Raw genomic sequence first — 19,104 nt, 5'->3', positions numbered from 1 at the left:
TATCTAATTATTTTATCTTGCCCTAATCTCTAATCTCTATTTTTATTTCCTTCTGCTTCTCCCTCTTACTTCAATTGCATTCATGTGTTTGTGGTAGGCCGTTGAATATGCATTTTTGAAAACTGTAAAATTTTGTGGTTGTTTTTGAGTTATATGCTGTATATATAGTTTTTACTTTTGTAAATCCAACACTATATTATTAAGACCTATTCTTGTTATCGTGTGTATCTTTACCTCATTTTTTTTTCATGCTGCACAGCACACTATTACTTCTTCTTCTTCTTTTTTTTTTTTTTTTTTTTGAGATGGAGTCTTGCTCTGTTGCCCAGGCTGGAGTGCAGTGGCGTGATCTCGGCTCATTGCAACCTCTGCCTCCCATGTTCAAGCGATTCTTCTGCCTCAGCCTCCCGAGTACCTGGAACTACAGGCACATGTCACCACGCCTGGCTAAGTTTTGTATTTTTAGTAGAGATGGAGTTTCACCATATTGGACAGGCTGGTCTCAAACTGCTAACCTTGTGATCTGCCCACCTCAGCCTCCCAAAGCACTGTGATTATAGGCATAAGCCACCACATCTGGCCTGTATTCCATTTTCATAAACAATTGTGTGTGTGTATTACAGTGATAGATTCTTTGCCTCCTTCCAACTCCCTGCAACAACAAATGTCTCTAATGGATATCATATCCTTTCATGAGTTTAAACTTAAGTTGATTTGCCATGTGGATCAAGAGTAGGATTGCTGGTTCATAGGTTTGGATTTCATTTCACTCCACATTGCTCTCTGGATAGTTGCATCAGTCTGTACTCCCATCAGCAGTACATGTGAAGTCTAGTTTTCTAAATTTAAAAAAAAATTTATTATTTGAACATTATCTTCCATCTCACTAATGAGCACTCCTCAAATTTAACCCTTCTGCTGTTTATACCATATATTTAATCCTTCATTTCAACAGATATGGTTTTCCTACTGAAAAAATATTTTATGATTGCTAATTTCTTCTTCAGGTTTCAAATATTGTGCCTTATGTCTTTGAGAACATTTACTATACATATTTTTGGATTTATTTTAACTTTTTTTTTTTCTTCAGAGACAGTGTCTTTCTCTGTTACTCAGGCTGGAGCAAGTGCAGTGGTGACAGCCTCCTAGCTAACTGCAGCCTTGACCTCCTGGGCTCAAGAGATTCTCCTGCCTCAGCCTCCTTGGTAACTGGGACTACAAGTGCATGCCGCCACACCTAGCTATTTTTTTAAATTATTATTTATTTTGTAGAGACAGGGGCTCTCTTGGTTGCCCGAGCTGATCTCAAGGTCCTAGCTTCAAGCAATGCTCCTGTCTTGGACTCCCAAAGTGCTGGGATTACAGACGTAAACCAACACACATGGTCACATATTTTAAACTATTGTTAATTTTTGTAAATCTGGTTGTCTTCGATATACATGTATTTTATTTTAGAGTCATTGAATTCCTTTGAGGCCTATTTTTTCCTAGTAAGATTTATTATGCTGATTAAGAATACATGGCACTAAAATCAGGCTCAAGATTGACCCACCAGAAGTGTTTAGAATGAAGGACTCCTTAGGAAATAACTGGATTCTGCCACCCTTTGTTTGCCTTCCTCCTCCATAAAAGTTGGTGTATTCATGTGTCCTGGGTGGTGCTGTTTACCAAGACTGGTCTCCCTCAGTTTTAATCACCATCCTAACACTCACTGTATGGAGTAGCTGGGTTAGAGGAGAATGCCTAGGGTTCAGATGGTCTTTCTGCATTTGTCACTATTTCCTCGTTTTCCAAGCTAGGTTGAGTCATATTCTGCCTGGCCGACTCCAAAATGGCTTTAAAGGAGTTAGCAGTGGTCTCTTTTCAACTCTAGTTTTGCTAGAATGGGAGCTCCATTTGGTCAAGGTTTTGTCTTTCTGGCTCTGTAGTGTATTCTCACTATTTAGAAGAGTGCCTTGCACACTGTGGGTACTCTAACTATTGAAAGAGCAGAAAAAAATACAGGAATGCAATGAAAAGAAATGATGACCACTAAAAACTTCCGCCCCAGCATATTCTGGTTTCCTTACACTCAGTTTTCTGCTCTTTGCTGTCATTTTTTTCTCTACTCACAGACTTTACTGTAGTTTGTAAGTGCAAGGGTTTCTCACATCTTTTAGTATTAGATGCTGATTTCTGTGTCATTTCCAGGGTTGTGGTCACAGAAAGAAGCCCACATCATGTTAGTTCTCCATCTTACCAGATAAAGCTTAGCTTAATGTACTTCTATGCCAATTTCTTTGAATAACTAAACTTTCAATAATTTAATCAATCACTGATTAATCCAAGATTTGTCTCAGATGGGGCACAACTTCCACAACCTAATGTAGCTTCCACAACCTAACTTTTAATCCCCGAAAATGAAATTTACCGATTATTTTGTTAAATCATACAAATATAAAAATTCTGAACAGTGAAATAAAGAAAGTATCACAAAAGTAAGAGTACTCTTGGACAACAATAGCTAAAAAAGTATAACAAATGTGAAAATATGCAGGCTCTGTCTCTGACCTTTAATCATTCTATACTTCTGGGGAGCAGTTATTCTGAGACTCAGTTTTTACAGAAGTAAAACGGGAACAAAAACAGTTCCTCTGCCTGGCTCATAGAATTTCTGTGAGAATAAAAGACAATTAATCTTTCTAAAGATATATTACATGTATTGTAAAGTACCACAATTATAAATACAGGAGAATACTTGCTTCTCTTCGTATCCATTTTTCTGTTTCCAATGCTTGTTTGGTTTTTAAAATTTAATAGTATTTTCCTGCTACTCAATGTTTGACTACTGAAATTCTTATATAAATGTTTTCTGCAAAAAAATTTTATGGACATAGAATAATAATTGTATGTGCTCAGTTGCTTGATTAAAATACTTTATTGTGATTATTTTGTAAAGAAAAGAATTGCACTATAATTTTGATTTTATGCAAATTATAATAATTAAATATTTAGACTAAAAAAGATAATGCAAGAAGGCTAAGTTGTATTGTCATATTGTTAAGATTACTTTTTATTTATTGTTCCTAATCAGAAGTGAACCATTATCTATGTAAAAATAATTTAATTCAGAAAATTTTGGTCTGAAATTTACATAATGCCATCATTATCCTTTTTATGTTCTGGAAAATTTATTCTAAATTACCTAGAAAAAAAGGTTGATTCTATAGTGTTATTTTTTATTCTCTATATCTCAGGTAAGAATAAAGGGAAACGAGTAAGTAAAGGAAAAACAAAGACGAAAAAGGAAATTGTACTCAAGTCACATAGACACTGAAGTCTCAGATGTATGTGAAACTTTCTGTTTGGTAGAGGATATAGAAAAGAGAAAGGGATATCGAATTTCTGACAACCTACGTGCTTAGTGCTTTGTCTACCAATGTGATGTGGACATATTTATTTTTTCCTTGTGCTTTCTGCATTGAGACAAGTACATTATAAGCTTATCATACAAATGATTCAAAAAAAATACCTGCCATTTATTTTCTATTAGTTCTTTTTCTCCCGAGGTTACTGCCATACAAGGAGCTATTTTAACCTCCTCCTGTCTTTGCCAGTGAGAACATCTTGACATGACTCCAATTCCAATTCTGATGTACTGGAAGAATAAAAACACATTTATTTAAAAAATCTAAAGCATGTTAATGATGCCATAGAAAGACATCTCGCTTAAGATAAGCCCATTAATTTTACCTTTGTAAACATGTTTCAGCATGACTGTTTGATTAAGGCTTCATTCTGTGCAGACTACAACTGTAACAACGGCAGCAGCCAAGAAAAAGTAGCAAAATATTTTTAAAAACAGAAGCAAACAGCAAGGCTTTCACAATCCATTGTTTAAATTCATCTTTCATATCTTGTTTTGTTATGGTTTTCTCTCTTACTTTATGTGTATGATGAAATACCATTATCACTGTCATCATCGCCAGATTAAAGCTTCAAGAAAGAAAGCCTATCCTAGAATTGATTTTTAGGCCATTTTACTTGAGATGATCGACAACAAGAGGATTTTCATTTGCTTTGTCAGTGTAAGCTGGCTGCTGTGCATCTGCAGTGAAGGCAGCACAGGTCTCTGTTTGCATTCTGCGGTTTGTTAGCATCAATGACCTGTCACAGAAAGGCTCTGCAGCACAATATTTACACAGATTATTAGCAGAGCAGACCCTGTTTGCCAGATCGCTAATCAGTTTTGTGACTGCCCCAGTTTCATCAAGACTATAAATAAAATAAGCCATCGGAAAAAGCCCCAAAATGGGCATTGTCAGAGCTGGTGACACTTCTGGCAGCTCTAGGCATATAAATCCTCTGATGATAATGCAGTGGTAGTGACAAATAAAAGACTGCATTTAAACTATGAGTCTGAAAATAAGTGTGTGTGTTACTGCAAGAGGACTTTCTTTTCTTTATACTCTGTCGATTTCAGCTTACTCTAGCCCTATGGTGTAAACAAGCTAGCAATAGTCAAGTAGGATTTGCTTTTTTCTCCTTTCACTCAGGACTGAAATTTGCTTACTGCAGTTTGCGATGTAGAGTCCATGACATGTGAACCCATGGTGAAAAGCCACAAAAGAAGGGGAATTTGTAAGTGAGAGGACACGCTGGACTTACTGGCCTGTCTGACCTCCGTTGAAAATATTACTCACAGAATCAGTAGCATTCAAAATGCTGACAGAAAGATTGTAAGAGGTCAGCAAAGGGTGAACCTGTATGAGAGCCTTGGGACCAACATTTAAGAGTTATGATAAGCTATTAGCTGTATGGTGGCCACAATTGAAATGCAAATGTTCATTTGTTTCTCTTTTTTTGATTTTTTGATATGTGCCCAAATCAATAGTGATTACTTTCTCCTTTGTTGTAGAAAAAAAGTATATAAAAGACTCAGAAGAGTCAAGCGCTGGGATGTTTTAATAAGCAGTTGACATTGAATAAAAACATTATTTGCAAAGAGAGTTTATTAAAGTCTTTCAGCTTTGCTCCCTCTGTCTCCTTTGTCACTTGACTCTTACTGAGAACCACAAGGCCATCTACTAAAGATTACATGGTAATCATTAGTAGACAGATGCAATTTTGTCTACCATGTAATCTTTACTTTCTGTTCCAGGAAAATATGAGTATTTTTAAAGTTAGTGGAAATTTATAGATTTTCTATACATAGGGCATTGGCAGGCCAGAGAAACGCTAATTAATTCACGTCATAAATGTTTATTGTGCAGCTACTATGTGTACTGGATAGAAAGTAGTATCTGACAGACATGTTCCTTGCCCTCTGAAACTCAGTTTAGAAAAGAGAATACAGGTTCAAATATAATGAACATTTGTTTTATTTTATATTACATAATATCTTTTTTTGTTGTTGTTTCTATCTTCATTTTCACCAGGGGAAGGGAATCTGTGTCTATTGGAACTCTTTTCCTACATTCATTTTAGGATTGCCATACCTCTGGTTTCCCAGGTATAGTTCATCAAAACTAGGGACAGATCTAGTCCTTATTGGAACTGCAAATTATAAAATCTGGAGTTCCTCTTTGGGAAAAAGGATATGCAGCCCTAGAAAATGAAAGAATCCAACTTTAAATAATCGTCTAAAATTTTTAAAGAAAATGAACTTAGTAAGGTATATTTTTACTTTTTTTCTGAGTGAAAGATACCTTTTGTATCATACCAATTCCCAATAAGTTTCTTCCTTTTGTCTGGGTTATTTTCAGTTTTCAGTAAAATAAACCCGTGTACACCACAACCTCTAAGTACTTCCTTATGTACTTCCATAAATAGTACTTCTAAGTACTTCCATAAATTTAAACCTTATGGTTTAAATTTGGTATGAAAGAGGAAGCTTCTAAAAGTGTTTTCTATCTGCATGATGATTTATAGGCAAATATACTGGCACATATAGTTACATTAAAACTTAGGTGTTATATATAATATAATATTATTATATATAATATAATAATATATTATTAGAATATAATAATATTATATATAATATAATAATATATTATTATATTATATTCTAATATATATATTATATTCTAATATATATATTATATTCTATAATATATATTATATTCTATAATATATATTATATTCCATAATATATACTTTATTCTATTATATATTATATTCTATAATATATACTATATTCTATAATATATACTATATTCTATAATATATATTATATTCTATTATATATTATATTCTATTATATATAATATTCTATTATATATATTATATTCTATTATATATTATATGCTATAATATATATTATGTTCTATAATATACATAATATTCTATAATATACATTATATTCTATAATATATAGAATACTCTATAATATACATTCTATTCTATAATATATATAATACTCTATAATATACATTATATTCTATAATATATATAATTCTCTATAATATACATTATATTCTATAATATATATAATACTCTATAATATACATTATATTCTATAATATATATAATTCTCTATAATATACATTATATTCTATAATATATATAATACTCTATAATATACATTATATTCTATAATATATATTCTATAATATATATTCTAGAATATATATTATATTCTATAATATATATTCTATAATATATATTATGTTCTATAATATATATTCTATAATATATATTATATTCTATTATATATTCTATAATATATATTATATTCTATTATATATATTATATTCTATAATATGTATTCTATAATATATAATATTCTATAATATATATTCTATAATATATATTCTATAATATATATTATATTCTATAATATGTATTCTATAATATATATTATATTCTATAATATATATTCTATAATATATATAATATATATTATATATTACATATATCATATATTATATATAATATATAAAATTATATATAATATATTATATATAATATATTATATATAATTTTATATATTATATATAATATATGATATATGTAATATATAATATATTATATATTATGTATTATATATATTACATATATTATAATATATTATATATTATATTATATATAACATTATATATAATATATATTATATATGTAATATATAATTATATATATAATATATATTATATATAATGTATTATATATAATAATATATTATATATGTAAAATATTATATATTATATATTATCTATAATATATATTATATATTATAGATAATATATAATATATATTATATATTATAGATAATATATATTATATATTATATATAATATTATATATTATAGATAATATATAATATATATTATATATAATATTATATACTATATATTATCTATAATATATTTTATATATTATAAATATATTATATATATTTATAATATAATATATTATATATAACATAATACATAATATATTTATAATATATAATATACACTATATATAATATTATATATAGTATATATTATATATAATATATAATATAATATATATAATATATGAATATATAGTATATTATATAATATATTATATTATATATTATAAATATTATATATAATATATATAATATATATTATAAATATTTTATATATTATGTTATATATCATTATATTATATTACAAACATATTATGATATATATATTTATAATATAATATATGTAACATATTATATAATATATAATTATAATATAAAATATATTTTATATTATAAATATATTGTGTATATAATATATATTATATATTATAAATATATTGTATATATAATATAGAATATATTATATATTATATTATATATTATATAAATATATATTATATTATATTATATATTATATAAATATATATTATATTATATTATATATAATATATTTAATAGAGATTATATATTATGTATAATATATTATATAATATATAATACATAATATATATTATATAATATAGTATATATTATAGAACATAATATATATTATAGAACATAATACATATATTATAGAACATTATATATTATAGAATATAATATATAATAGAATATATATTATAATATATAACATAATCTAATACATATTATAATAAATATATTACATTATTATATTATACATTATATTATATATTACATAATAATATAATATATAATATAATAATATTATAATATATTGGATATTATATTATATTAAAACAGATATGTTGGATGAATGAAAAAATTGAACAGAAAAATGTAAAAACAAAAGAAGGTAAGTCAAATATTTTGTGAGAGTTCTTGGATGAAAAGTAGAAATTTAAAAAGTAAAGTTGTAAAAGATAGCAATGTCCAGTAAATGCATGCACATAAACATGAAATAACTTAAATGTCATTATGCTAATTTTACTTGCATAAACTTTCAGGACATGAATACAGATAAGGACATAATTACAGTAGTTAGCATGATTAAAAAATAGTGTGCCCCATATTATGAATTTCACACACAGTTTGATTACTGGGAGACATTTAGAGCAGCTGACTAAATGTATAGGTGCTATACTGTAAATTGTAAGTTGGATGGGAGGGCACCAACTTTGGTATTGGCTATAGCACTTCAATTAAAGAAAAGTGGCTGGGCCTGGTGGCTCAAACAACCAGGAGCAATGGGAAAATAATTACCCACATTGTCTAAGAGTAACTGAGGCCCAACTCTGGAACTGGGGAGTTCTGTTTATTTTATTCAGATATCCCTTCTATGGATAAAGCTGGTCTTTCCCTAAACACAGGGACTATTTACAAATAGAATGGATATCTGAATAAAATATGGATTCTGTTAAAAAAAAAGATAAGGAAAATGTAAGAGGGTTAGGCAGCCAACTGTGTCCACTAGAAATTGTTTTCTTGAGAATTCCATCAGGGGCATTCTCTGCATTCTCTACTTTATATTTGTGGTTAATCCACTATTCTGTCTCTCAAAGAATGTATCTACGTGTGAACTGGTTTTGTTACTCTAATTTCTGTGTGTCCAGAACGGCAGCTAATTACTTGGTAACTTTCTCTAACCTAAGATTTTGAATAGCTGATAAGATATATTTCTTTTAATTGTGGACATGAGAAGCTAATGACTTGATTATGATGTGAAAGTGAGTTACTGTGTTCACCCACATTTTATGTTATAGTCTATATTATGACACATATATCTTAAGATTTATTTGCTCAATCCAAAGCTATGAATAAAACGGTAAATACTTTTACTACAGGAGAAATACTTAAAGTAATATATTTTTTTGGATGAAAATTTACTTCATTAGCTCCAAAGTGAATTTTGTATTTTTAGTACACTTAAATTCAGGTTTGCATATAAATTGAGTCTGTGATATCACCTCAGAATTCACTAGGAGTAAGAGTTCTTCTTTAACACAGCCTTTGTGAAGCTTTGTCTCTTACTCTTCCTCATTACTTCCCACTTATTCTTTTGAAGCTGCTCTATTCTACAGACTTTTGAGGCATTTAGGGGCTGAATGATTCAATTTATTTGCTCTCGTGAGATAAAATTCAAGAGTTTTTTGGGTTTTTTTTGTTTTTGGAAAACATAAATCATTCTTCATTGAGAAAGAAAAGGATGGGAAGCAGATCTGCTATCTAGGCTCTTCCTTTATGTAAAGGACAAGGAAATAAAAGTCATATCCCTGTTGTTATGAAATAAATCAAGTTCCCCTGTAACCTATATGTTGAGTCTCTAACCTGCAAAGTGACTGCGTTTGGAGATAAGGCCTTTAAAGAGGTAATTAAGGTTAATTAAGGTCATATGAATGGGACCCTAGTCCAATAGGACTGGTGTCCTTTTAAGAAGAGGAAAAGACACCAGTGAAGTGCTTGCATCAAGAAAAGGCAATGTGAGAACACAGTAAGGAGGCAGCCATGTGCAAGCAAAGGAGAGAGGCCGCAGGAGGAACCAAACCTGTTGACACCTTGATCTTAGACTTCTAGCCTCCAGAACTGTGAGAAAATAAATTCCCACTCTTAAGCCACCCAGTTGATGATACTTTGTTATAATAGCCCTAGCAGACTAATACATTTGTAAACATGCTAAAAGCAGACTTTTTAGCAAACAAGCTAGTTAAATTAGCTAGTGGGAGGGTTTTTATCTGCAGGGTGTTTTTAGCAGCATGTACTTGGTTGTTTAGCATCTCCTGTGTTAAAAAAAAAAAAAAACAACAACAACCCTAGAATCTATGGATATATAGGGCATCGCTTCCTGGAAAATATTATGCATCCTTTGTGCCTATTTGATTATAAAATGGAAGTGTTTATTACTGATACTTTTTATCTTTTGTGTAAGTAATGTGCCAGAACTTATTTATTGTAGTAGGAAGAGATCCAGTGAATACTCGACCTCTCACCTTAGTTCTCCCTGGGCCTCTAGACACTAGACTTTTATATCCTAAAAATGATTAAACATTTCTACTTCATATGAGTCTAATTTGACAGTTGAATTCTTTGTACCATCTCACCGATGATAAAATTAGGAGTTATATTGTGTAGAATATACAGATAGGTAGATTATAATTTTGCTATGTTAAGTTTATATAGAGAAGAACAAATGCCACTGGTAACTGGTAATGAAGCATAGAACAATGACTTTTCTACATATCTAATTCAATAAAAGAGTTTACATGTGGAAATTCAACAAAGTAACTATACTCTGGCAATGAACATCAACTTAACTGGTGGGACTATTTCCTGAGGTTGAAATACTTCAGTTTTATGGCATAATCTACCAAGGATGAGAGTAGTATAATCCACCAACTAAAATAAATTGTCTCCAGTTTTATTAATCAAATGAATATTATGTTGGAAGTGAGCATTTAATATTTATATAGTTATCTACTTCAAGAGCTTCTGATTATATACATCAGAAAAATAAAATTTTTGATAATAAAATATATTCAAAGGAGCCTCCCAAACATCCCATAGTAACACAGCACATGATCTAACAACCCTAATAGTCACAACAGTCCACATAATGTCTCATTGTATATGCTTCTGGTTTTAATTTGAAAATAGCCTGTACTTTCTTATCCTTAGTAGACAGTAAAGAATAGCTGTTCACCATTTCAAGCCTCTTTATTTGTTTGAAAAATGCATTTGGTGCCAGTGAGATTTACATACATTTTTAGTAATAAAAAAGTAAAAGTTTTTTCCTTAATGGCACCAATCAACCTCAGTTACTGTAAACTACCTTATGAAATACTTTTATAAAGTATTAGTAGTATGTGCTTTTAAAAGTTATACTTATGCTGTTCAAAGAGATTTTGAAAATACCTTAATGAAACACAGAAAGTGATTACCTGTATGTTAAAAGAACCATCCTAGATGGAAGAAACAATTTGATGTATGTATTTGTTGTTAAGGATTTCTATCTTGCCCATATCTCTATCTTAACCACCCTAGCTGTATTGGTCTGTTTTCATGCTGCTGATAAAAATATACCCAAGACTAGGCAATTTACAAAGGAAACAGGTTTAATGGACTTACAGTTCCAGGTGGCTGGGGATGCCTCACAATTGTGTTGGAAGGTTAAAGGCAAATCTCACATGGCAGCAAATAAGAGAAGAGAGCTTGTTCAGGGAAAGTCCCCTTTATAAAACCATCAGGTCTCATGAGACTTATTCACTGTCACCAGAGCAGCATGGGAAAGACCTGCCCCCATGATTCAATTACCTCCCACTGGGTCCCTCAAACAACACATGGCAATTCAAGATGAGATTTGGGTGGGGACACAGCCAAACCTTATCATTTCACCCTGGCCCCTCCCACATCTTATGTCCACACACTTCAAAACCAATCACGCCTTTTAAACAGTCCCCCAAAGTGTTAACTCGTTTCAGCATTAACTCAAAAGTTCACAGTCCAAAGTTTTATCTGAGACAAGGCAAGTCCCTTCCACCTATGAGTCAGTAAAATAAGAAGAAAATTAGTTACTTCCTACATACAATGGGGGTACGGGCATTGGGTAAGTACAGCTGTTGCAAATGAAAAAAAAATGGCTAAAACAAAGGCCCCATGAAAGTCTGAAATCCAGCAGGGCAGTCAAATATTAAAGGTCGAAAATGATCTCTTTTGACCCCATGTCTCATATTTGGGTCACACTGATCCAAGAGGAGGTTCCCATGGTCTTGAGCAGCTCCGCACCTCTGTCTTTGCGGGACACAGCCTCCCTCCCAGCTGCTTTCATGGGCTGGCGTTGAGTGTCTGCAGCTTTTTCAGGTGCATGGTGCAAGCTGTCGGTACAGCTACCATTCTGGGGTCTGAAGGACGATGGCATTCTTTTCATATCTCCACCAGGCAGTGCCCCAGTGGGGACTCTGTGTGGGGGTGCCCACCCCACATTTCCATTTCACAATATCCTAGCAGGGGTTCTCCATGAGCACCCTGCCCCAACAGCAAACTTCTGCCTGAACATCCAGGTGCTTCCATACGTTCTCTGAAATCTAGGCAGAGGTTGCCAAATCAATTCTTGACTTCTGTGTACCCTCAGGCTCAACATGTAAAACCTGCCAAGGCTTGGGGCTAGCACCCTTGGAAGCCACGGCCTGAGCTGTACCTTGGCCCCTTTTAGTCATGGCTAGAGCGGCTGGGATGCAGGGCACCAGGTCCCTAGACTGCACATAGCAGAGGGACCCTGAGCCTGCCTCATGAAACCATTTTTTCCTCTAAAACCTCCCAGCCTGTGAGGAGAAGGACTGCCACAAAGGTCTCTGACATGCCCTGTAGACATTTTCTCCATTGTCTTGGTGACTAACTTTCAGCTCCTTGCTACTTATGCAAATTTCTGCAGCCAGCTTGAATTTCTCCTCAGAAAATGGGATTTTCTTTTTTGTCACATTGTCAGGCTGCAAATTTTCTAGACTTTTATTATCTGTTTTCCTTTTAAAACTGAGTGCCTTTAACACCACACAAATCACATCTTTTTTTTTTTTTTTTGGAGTCTCACTCTGTCACCCAGGTTGGAGTGCAGTGGGGTATGATCTCAGCTAACTGCAACCTCCCCCTCTTGGGTTCAAGCAATTCTCCTGTCTCAGCCTCCCAAGTAGCTGAGACTACAGGCGCACACTACCATGTCTGGCTAAAAAGTCACCTCTTCAATGTTTTGCTGCTTAGACATTTCTTTTGCCAGATACCCTAAATCATCTCTCTCAAGTTCAAAGTTCCACAAATCTCTAGGGCAGGGGAAAAATGCCACAAGTCTCTTTGCTAAAACATATCAAGAGTCACCTTTGTTCCAGTTTCCAACAATTTCCTCATGTCCATCTGAGACCACCTCAGACTGGATTGCATTGTCCATATCACTATCAGCATTTTGGTCAAGCCATAGAACAAGTCTTTAGGGAGTTCCAAACTTTCCCACATTTTTCTGTTGTTTTTTGAGCCCTCCAGACTGTTCCAACCTTTGCCTGTTACCCAGTTCCAAAGTTGCTTCCACATTTTCAGTTATCTTTAGGGCAGAGTCCCACCCCACTCCTGGTACCAATTTACTGTGTTAGTCTGTTTTTACACTGCTGATAAAGACATACCCAAGACTGGGCAATTTACAAAAGAAAGAGGTTTAATGATCTTACAGTTCCATGTGGCTGGGGAGGCCTCACAATCATTGCAGAAGGTGAGAGGCATGTCTCACATGGCAGCAGACAAGAGAAGAGAGCTTGTGCAGGGAAACTTCCCTTTATAAAATCATCAGATCACATGAAACTTACTACCATGAGAACAGCATGGGAAAGACCTGTTCCCATGAGTCAATTACCTCCCACCAGGTCCCTCTGACAACACATGGGAATTCACGGTGAGATTTGGATGGGGATACATCACTAGATAACAGCAAAGCTGTACAATTCTTAAACATTGTCATGGAAAAGTAATTCCACAACTCTACTTTGAACTATATGTGATGTTGTTTACATTCATCATACCCTCTTTATGCTAAACTAAAATATTTAGCTGTAATTTATGATAACTATTTATAGTTCCTCTTTCTTTCCCTCTCGAACTTCCTGCAATACCCTGCAGAGTTGGTATATTATCTACCTTTTTCCTTTAATTTTACTATTTTTGTGAACAAAAATGTCAGAAGATGAAGTATTTTAAGTCAATTTTTTTTTAAATGGTGAAAAATTTTAAACACTGTGAGGGGCCAATAAAATAGATTATTTTCATTGTGAGGGACATTTTAGCATGAGTCAAATCACATGGCAGTCAATTTGTTCTTTGATTAATGTACAGGTACAATGAATTTCAGTTATGGTAGAACTTCTCTTTCTCCTTTGACTTATTCTCTCAATTTTTGCACTCTCATTTTGGGTTTTTTTTTTTTGTAAAGAGTTTCTAGTAAGGACTATGTGTTAATCAGTTTTAAGAACACAGACTTCATCAAAGAAAATTATCTCTTTAAAATATTTGCACTAATGGAAAATATGTGAACCACCCAGTCTTATTTTATTGGACCCCAAGTTAGTTTGTGTTTGTGTGTATGTGTGGGCATTTATCTGATATCAACCATTATCTTTTAACATCAGCATGAAACAACATGCTGGTCTGAAACATAAAAATATATATCACTCTTACCAAAGCCAGTCTGTATTTTAATAGCTTTTTCCTGAAAGTGGAATCATGTAGAACTTAAAAACAGATTGAAATGAAAGGGAAAAATTTTATTCTGTAATTAACTTACCATGTGACCTTCACCACACTGATGGTCCTTACAGATCTAAATTTCTATATCTGTAAAATAAAGAAGGTTGATTTTACATGATTTCCAAAAATATATCATTTTTTTGACAGTCATAGAAATTTTATATAATTCTCTATTCTAGTCTACTGCAAAGGAATAGCAGCAGGTGAAAACTATAATGTTTGACCCTGAAGATTATTATGTGATATGTATAAGGGTCTTAATGTGTACAATTCCATTTTTAGGGGCTCAAGAGATAAAATTTCTTTTCCAAAATGGATAAATACAAAATCATTTTTGCAATAAAAATGTATTGTGAGGGAATCTTTTGAATCAATGTGATTACTTATTGTGGAAGATACAGGCCATATCGCATAGCGTCTTGCCTCAAGGATCTTATCATTTAGTGAGTGAAATAAAACAATTACACAGATAACTGCCAGTAGGCAGCACTAAATGTCTTAAGTGATGGATAGAGAGAGAGGTAAGAAGGGTCCAACCAAATGCTAAAATGTTAATAAAGCCCAGATCACAGGCGGTGATGATCAAATGAATTGAACAGGCTTAGGAGAAATCCATGAAAGAAAGAAATCTGTATCCCTGGAATCTTTCCATTTTTGAGAATATATTACATTTGAATCTCTTAGGGATGTGTGGTTCCCCTTCCCTTTAAAATAGTTACAGTATAACTTTCATTAAAATCTTGGATTTTGTCAATCATAGCAGACAATTTTATGTCCTGTGAAGAATTGTATGCATAATTTTGGAAACAAGACAAAGGAAAGAGGCTCTCTAAGCTGTTAGAAACAAAGGATTTTTAAAATCTTTCTTCTCTCATACCTCCATTAAGGTTGTCTTTTCTCCTTTAAAGCTATAAGAAATATTCTGAATACTAATGTGACAGAACCAGATGCAATCCCCAAATATCATATTTACTTAATATAAATTCATAGTCCTTACCTTTAAGGAGATTTGACAATTCACTTTGTCCTTTAGCCTTGGGGTAGTCAGGAAAGTTAGGCACAATGTTTTAATGCTCATTCCTTCTCTTTTGCTCTTAGCTATCATTAATCCCTAATGCCTGGAACTGCATAAATTTCTTCTACAAAGGAAGCCCACAGGTCGTTTTTATTTGGAGCACTTTTATTTATATGCGCCACAATATATTCCGTTATGTATTACCTCATCTGAATGCAAAACTGTTTTATATGCAGATTTAAGGTAATGAGCAGTCAAGTTTAAAAAATGGTTCTGGTATCCTGTAGCTTCTCAATAATAATATACACTTTCATTCCAACAGAGAAGGATGGATTATGGGTTTTTCAATTTGCATCAGGCATATTAATTGCAGGGTAGGGCTTCCACATAAAATATCAATGTACTGGAACAAACTGTTAACATACCAGAATATGAACACTTACATTCATTTCTGGAGCTTTAAAAGGAATCATCCCCCTCCCCTGCTTTTTAAAATCTATACCTCTGGATATGGTACAGTTTTTTAGTCAGTTAATGAGAACTATGTAACCACCATTTCTCCAAAAATCCCTAATTAGATTAAGTGCAATAGGGCTATTTTAGTCATTTCTGCTGGGGAAGAATACAACAAGCCATTAGGGAAAGAGAATAATTTAGAAGGTTTGAAAGAAACTTATTTTAGAGTTACTTTTAAGAAACATGACATGGAAGATCAACTTTACATCTTAGCTGGAGGCAGGGAGGCATACTCAACTTTTATATGCATTATATTTCTCAACTATGAAGAGAATACCTAAACTAGTAAAAGTTTAATTGAAAGTTTTATAAGTAATTTTCAGCTGATGTTTTGCACTATAGGTTTGATTGTAGAGAACTGGTACTTTATTTCATGGGAGTACTTGAATTATATATTCTCTTGTAAGCATAAAATTGTGAATGTCCATATTTTAAAAAAGCATTATAATAATAAATAAAAACACTTGTGTTTTAATTTGTCTAATACATTTGGTAACTAATATAAATTATAGATACTCTGGTTAGACTAGAATATAGATGAAAATATTTTTAAATATGTTCTCTTTTTTCTTTAATGTGAATATTTCTTATTTTTCAAAAAATAAAGCAAGAGGAAGAAATAAAGTTGAGATTTAAACATGGCTACATTTTTTTCCTGAAACTTGTACTTAATATGCAAATTCTAAGTATTTGGTAAATATTCATTAAGTAAATATCAGACCTTTCACATTTATATTTCACTTTACATTTTTGATACATGATAAAATTTGTGATTTTATTATTTTCTAACAAAAATAGAATGGGGGCCCACTTTTCAAATCCATTCTGCAAAAGACAATGTTTGAGTTTTTATACCACAGCTGTAAGTAACGAATTATCTCACCAGGGAAGAGAAGAAATGCTAACCACATAATCCAACAGGAGACTTGATTCATTTTGTGTCTGGAACAGTCAGTGCAATGTTACAAACTGAAATGAGTTTCCTTTTCAATCTTCAGGTGAAAAAAGTAGTGAGAATGTCCCGCTTTAAAAAAAAAATCAATGTAACCTTTTTTTTTCCATCTTCCTTGAGAAATAATGTGTGTTTGTGTGAGTGTGTGTGTTTTATTTTGCAGTATTAGTTTTGACCTCATTATGCTCATTATGCTGTTATAAGGCTAAGTATGTCATGGGTCAAAATGAAGGCAAAATAGACCTTTCTCAGCATTAAAGCACAACCTAATTTATGGTAAAAGTAATTTCCATACTGTTTTAAAGAAATAGCCCTGGACAACATGAATCTTCCTTTGCTGTAGCATGCTGGCTGAAAAATGGGTTAGATATGCATTCCATGAACAGAACAGGGAAAATCACTAGAACTGTAAACTCTGCATTTGCTGGGTACTAACATTTTGAGAAATGCTGAAAGTGTGTTATTTTGGTTTTGTATTCCATTTAGTAGGTGTATTTTAAACTCAAAGAATTTGATTTCCAGTAAGAAGCCCAAATAAAGTGTTGCAATTGTTTTATTTAAGGTCAGTTCTTTCAACTAAACACCTTTTATTTCCAGATGTGTTTTCCCTCTTGTTTGAAATGCCGCATAACACAAAATGCTGCCTGTTTTGTGTGCTTTTTTCTACTGCATGCGTAGATAGAAAATAGGTTCAAGTGCCTCATTTGAAAATCTTTTACTTAATTCCACCAATTGAAACGATGACATCATGTTTTCAGAGTTTACCTTTCTTGGTAAACATCACCAACAAAAGGTTAATGTTTATGAAGGACATCTTAAATCTTAATTTGATGCATACAATAATTTAAATTTTTATAAACTTTTACTAAATTAAATAAAAACTGCTTTGAGGTTAAAAGTGATAATTCTAGAGGTAATGATTAAAGGCACCTGCCCCTCCTCCTGATGCATCTACCTTCTGTATCCTCTGACAAAAATCAAATGAAAATTAATCTCAGGTTCAAAGTGGTGTTAACTGTATTCAGGAATCTTATGATGTCTGTTACTTCCTTTGAAGCATTACCTGATGACCTAACTACAATTTCAGCATAGCTGTTGATTTTTGATTGTAGGTTTTATTTTGTTTTTTTATTTTTACATTCTTGTGGGGAGGGGGATTTAATCTCTTAAACTTTGTTGGCAAATTACATTGATGAATGTGTTCTGACAGGAAGCTTTACTGAAATGAAAAGGAGTTGTGTGTAAGGGTGGGAATAACTATTCTAAGAGCTTTTTCATGGTTCTCGTTGCCAGGGAAACCACTGCTTTGTCTGCACTTGTTTGGAATGGCTGCCTCATTAGAACTCAGGCTCCTAGACAGTCACTTGTAATACTGGTAAAATGAAAGGAATGAACCTATTTTAGTTGATTAACTTGAAATTAATAAAAATAGCATATTTAAAAGATAGATGTTTAAAAGCTAAACATAGAATTATGGGGGAACAATGAAGTTAATATTGATTAGGCCTATTCAGCCACTTGTGTGAGTGGAAGAATAATTTTATTTTTTACTTTCTCTTTGCCTTTTTACATATTTATGGGGAGTAAGCAAATGGACTATTATATGTTAATGCCACCAAATAAACTTGGGATATGATAGATCCTGATTTTTTCACAAATATGCAGATTTTTTTCTTATGAATTCATTTTTTTTTCCTTGCCATGACTGGCCTGTGTCATGGCTAAAATATTATCAAAACAGACCGGATTTACTGGCTCTCAAGGGCACAAAAGGTAGTGAAAACTTAGATTGGAAATCCATCTCTGGGTAGTTTCATTTTTCTTGAAAGAACGAAAGAAGTAGCACACTAAGAAATTATATGAACCAATATTAAAAACAAAGAAGATAATATAACAGATTATTGCTGTAAATTTAAAGTATTTTTAAAAAGACAAGAAACAGGCATAGATAGAAACATCTCAAGTTCAAGGAGC

The 19,104-nt window shown here is 32.0% G+C and overlaps 1 long non-coding RNA gene across 1 annotated transcript; it reads right to left on the bottom strand.

Moving 5' to 3' along the window:
* Positions 1–303: 303 nt before the first annotated feature.
* LOC112208032 (uncharacterized) lies at positions 304–17,303 on the bottom strand. Its single transcript, XR_002942414.3, has 3 exons — positions 17,062–17,303; positions 14,685–14,734; positions 304–3,637 (listed from the first exon to the last, which is right to left on the bottom strand). It is a non-coding gene; the product is annotated as an uncharacterized LOC112208032 (long non-coding RNA).
* Between the last annotated feature and the right edge of the window lie 1,801 nt (positions 17,304–19,104).

The sequence above is a fragment of the Pan troglodytes genome, chromosome 12 (assembly GCF_028858775.2).
Source record: "Pan troglodytes isolate AG18354 chromosome 12, NHGRI_mPanTro3-v2.0_pri, whole genome shotgun sequence".
NCBI classification, from domain to species: domain Eukaryota; kingdom Metazoa; phylum Chordata; class Mammalia; order Primates; family Hominidae; genus Pan; species Pan troglodytes.
The sequence above is the reverse complement of the archived record's forward strand: the minus strand, read 5'-3'. Positions and strand labels throughout refer to the sequence as shown.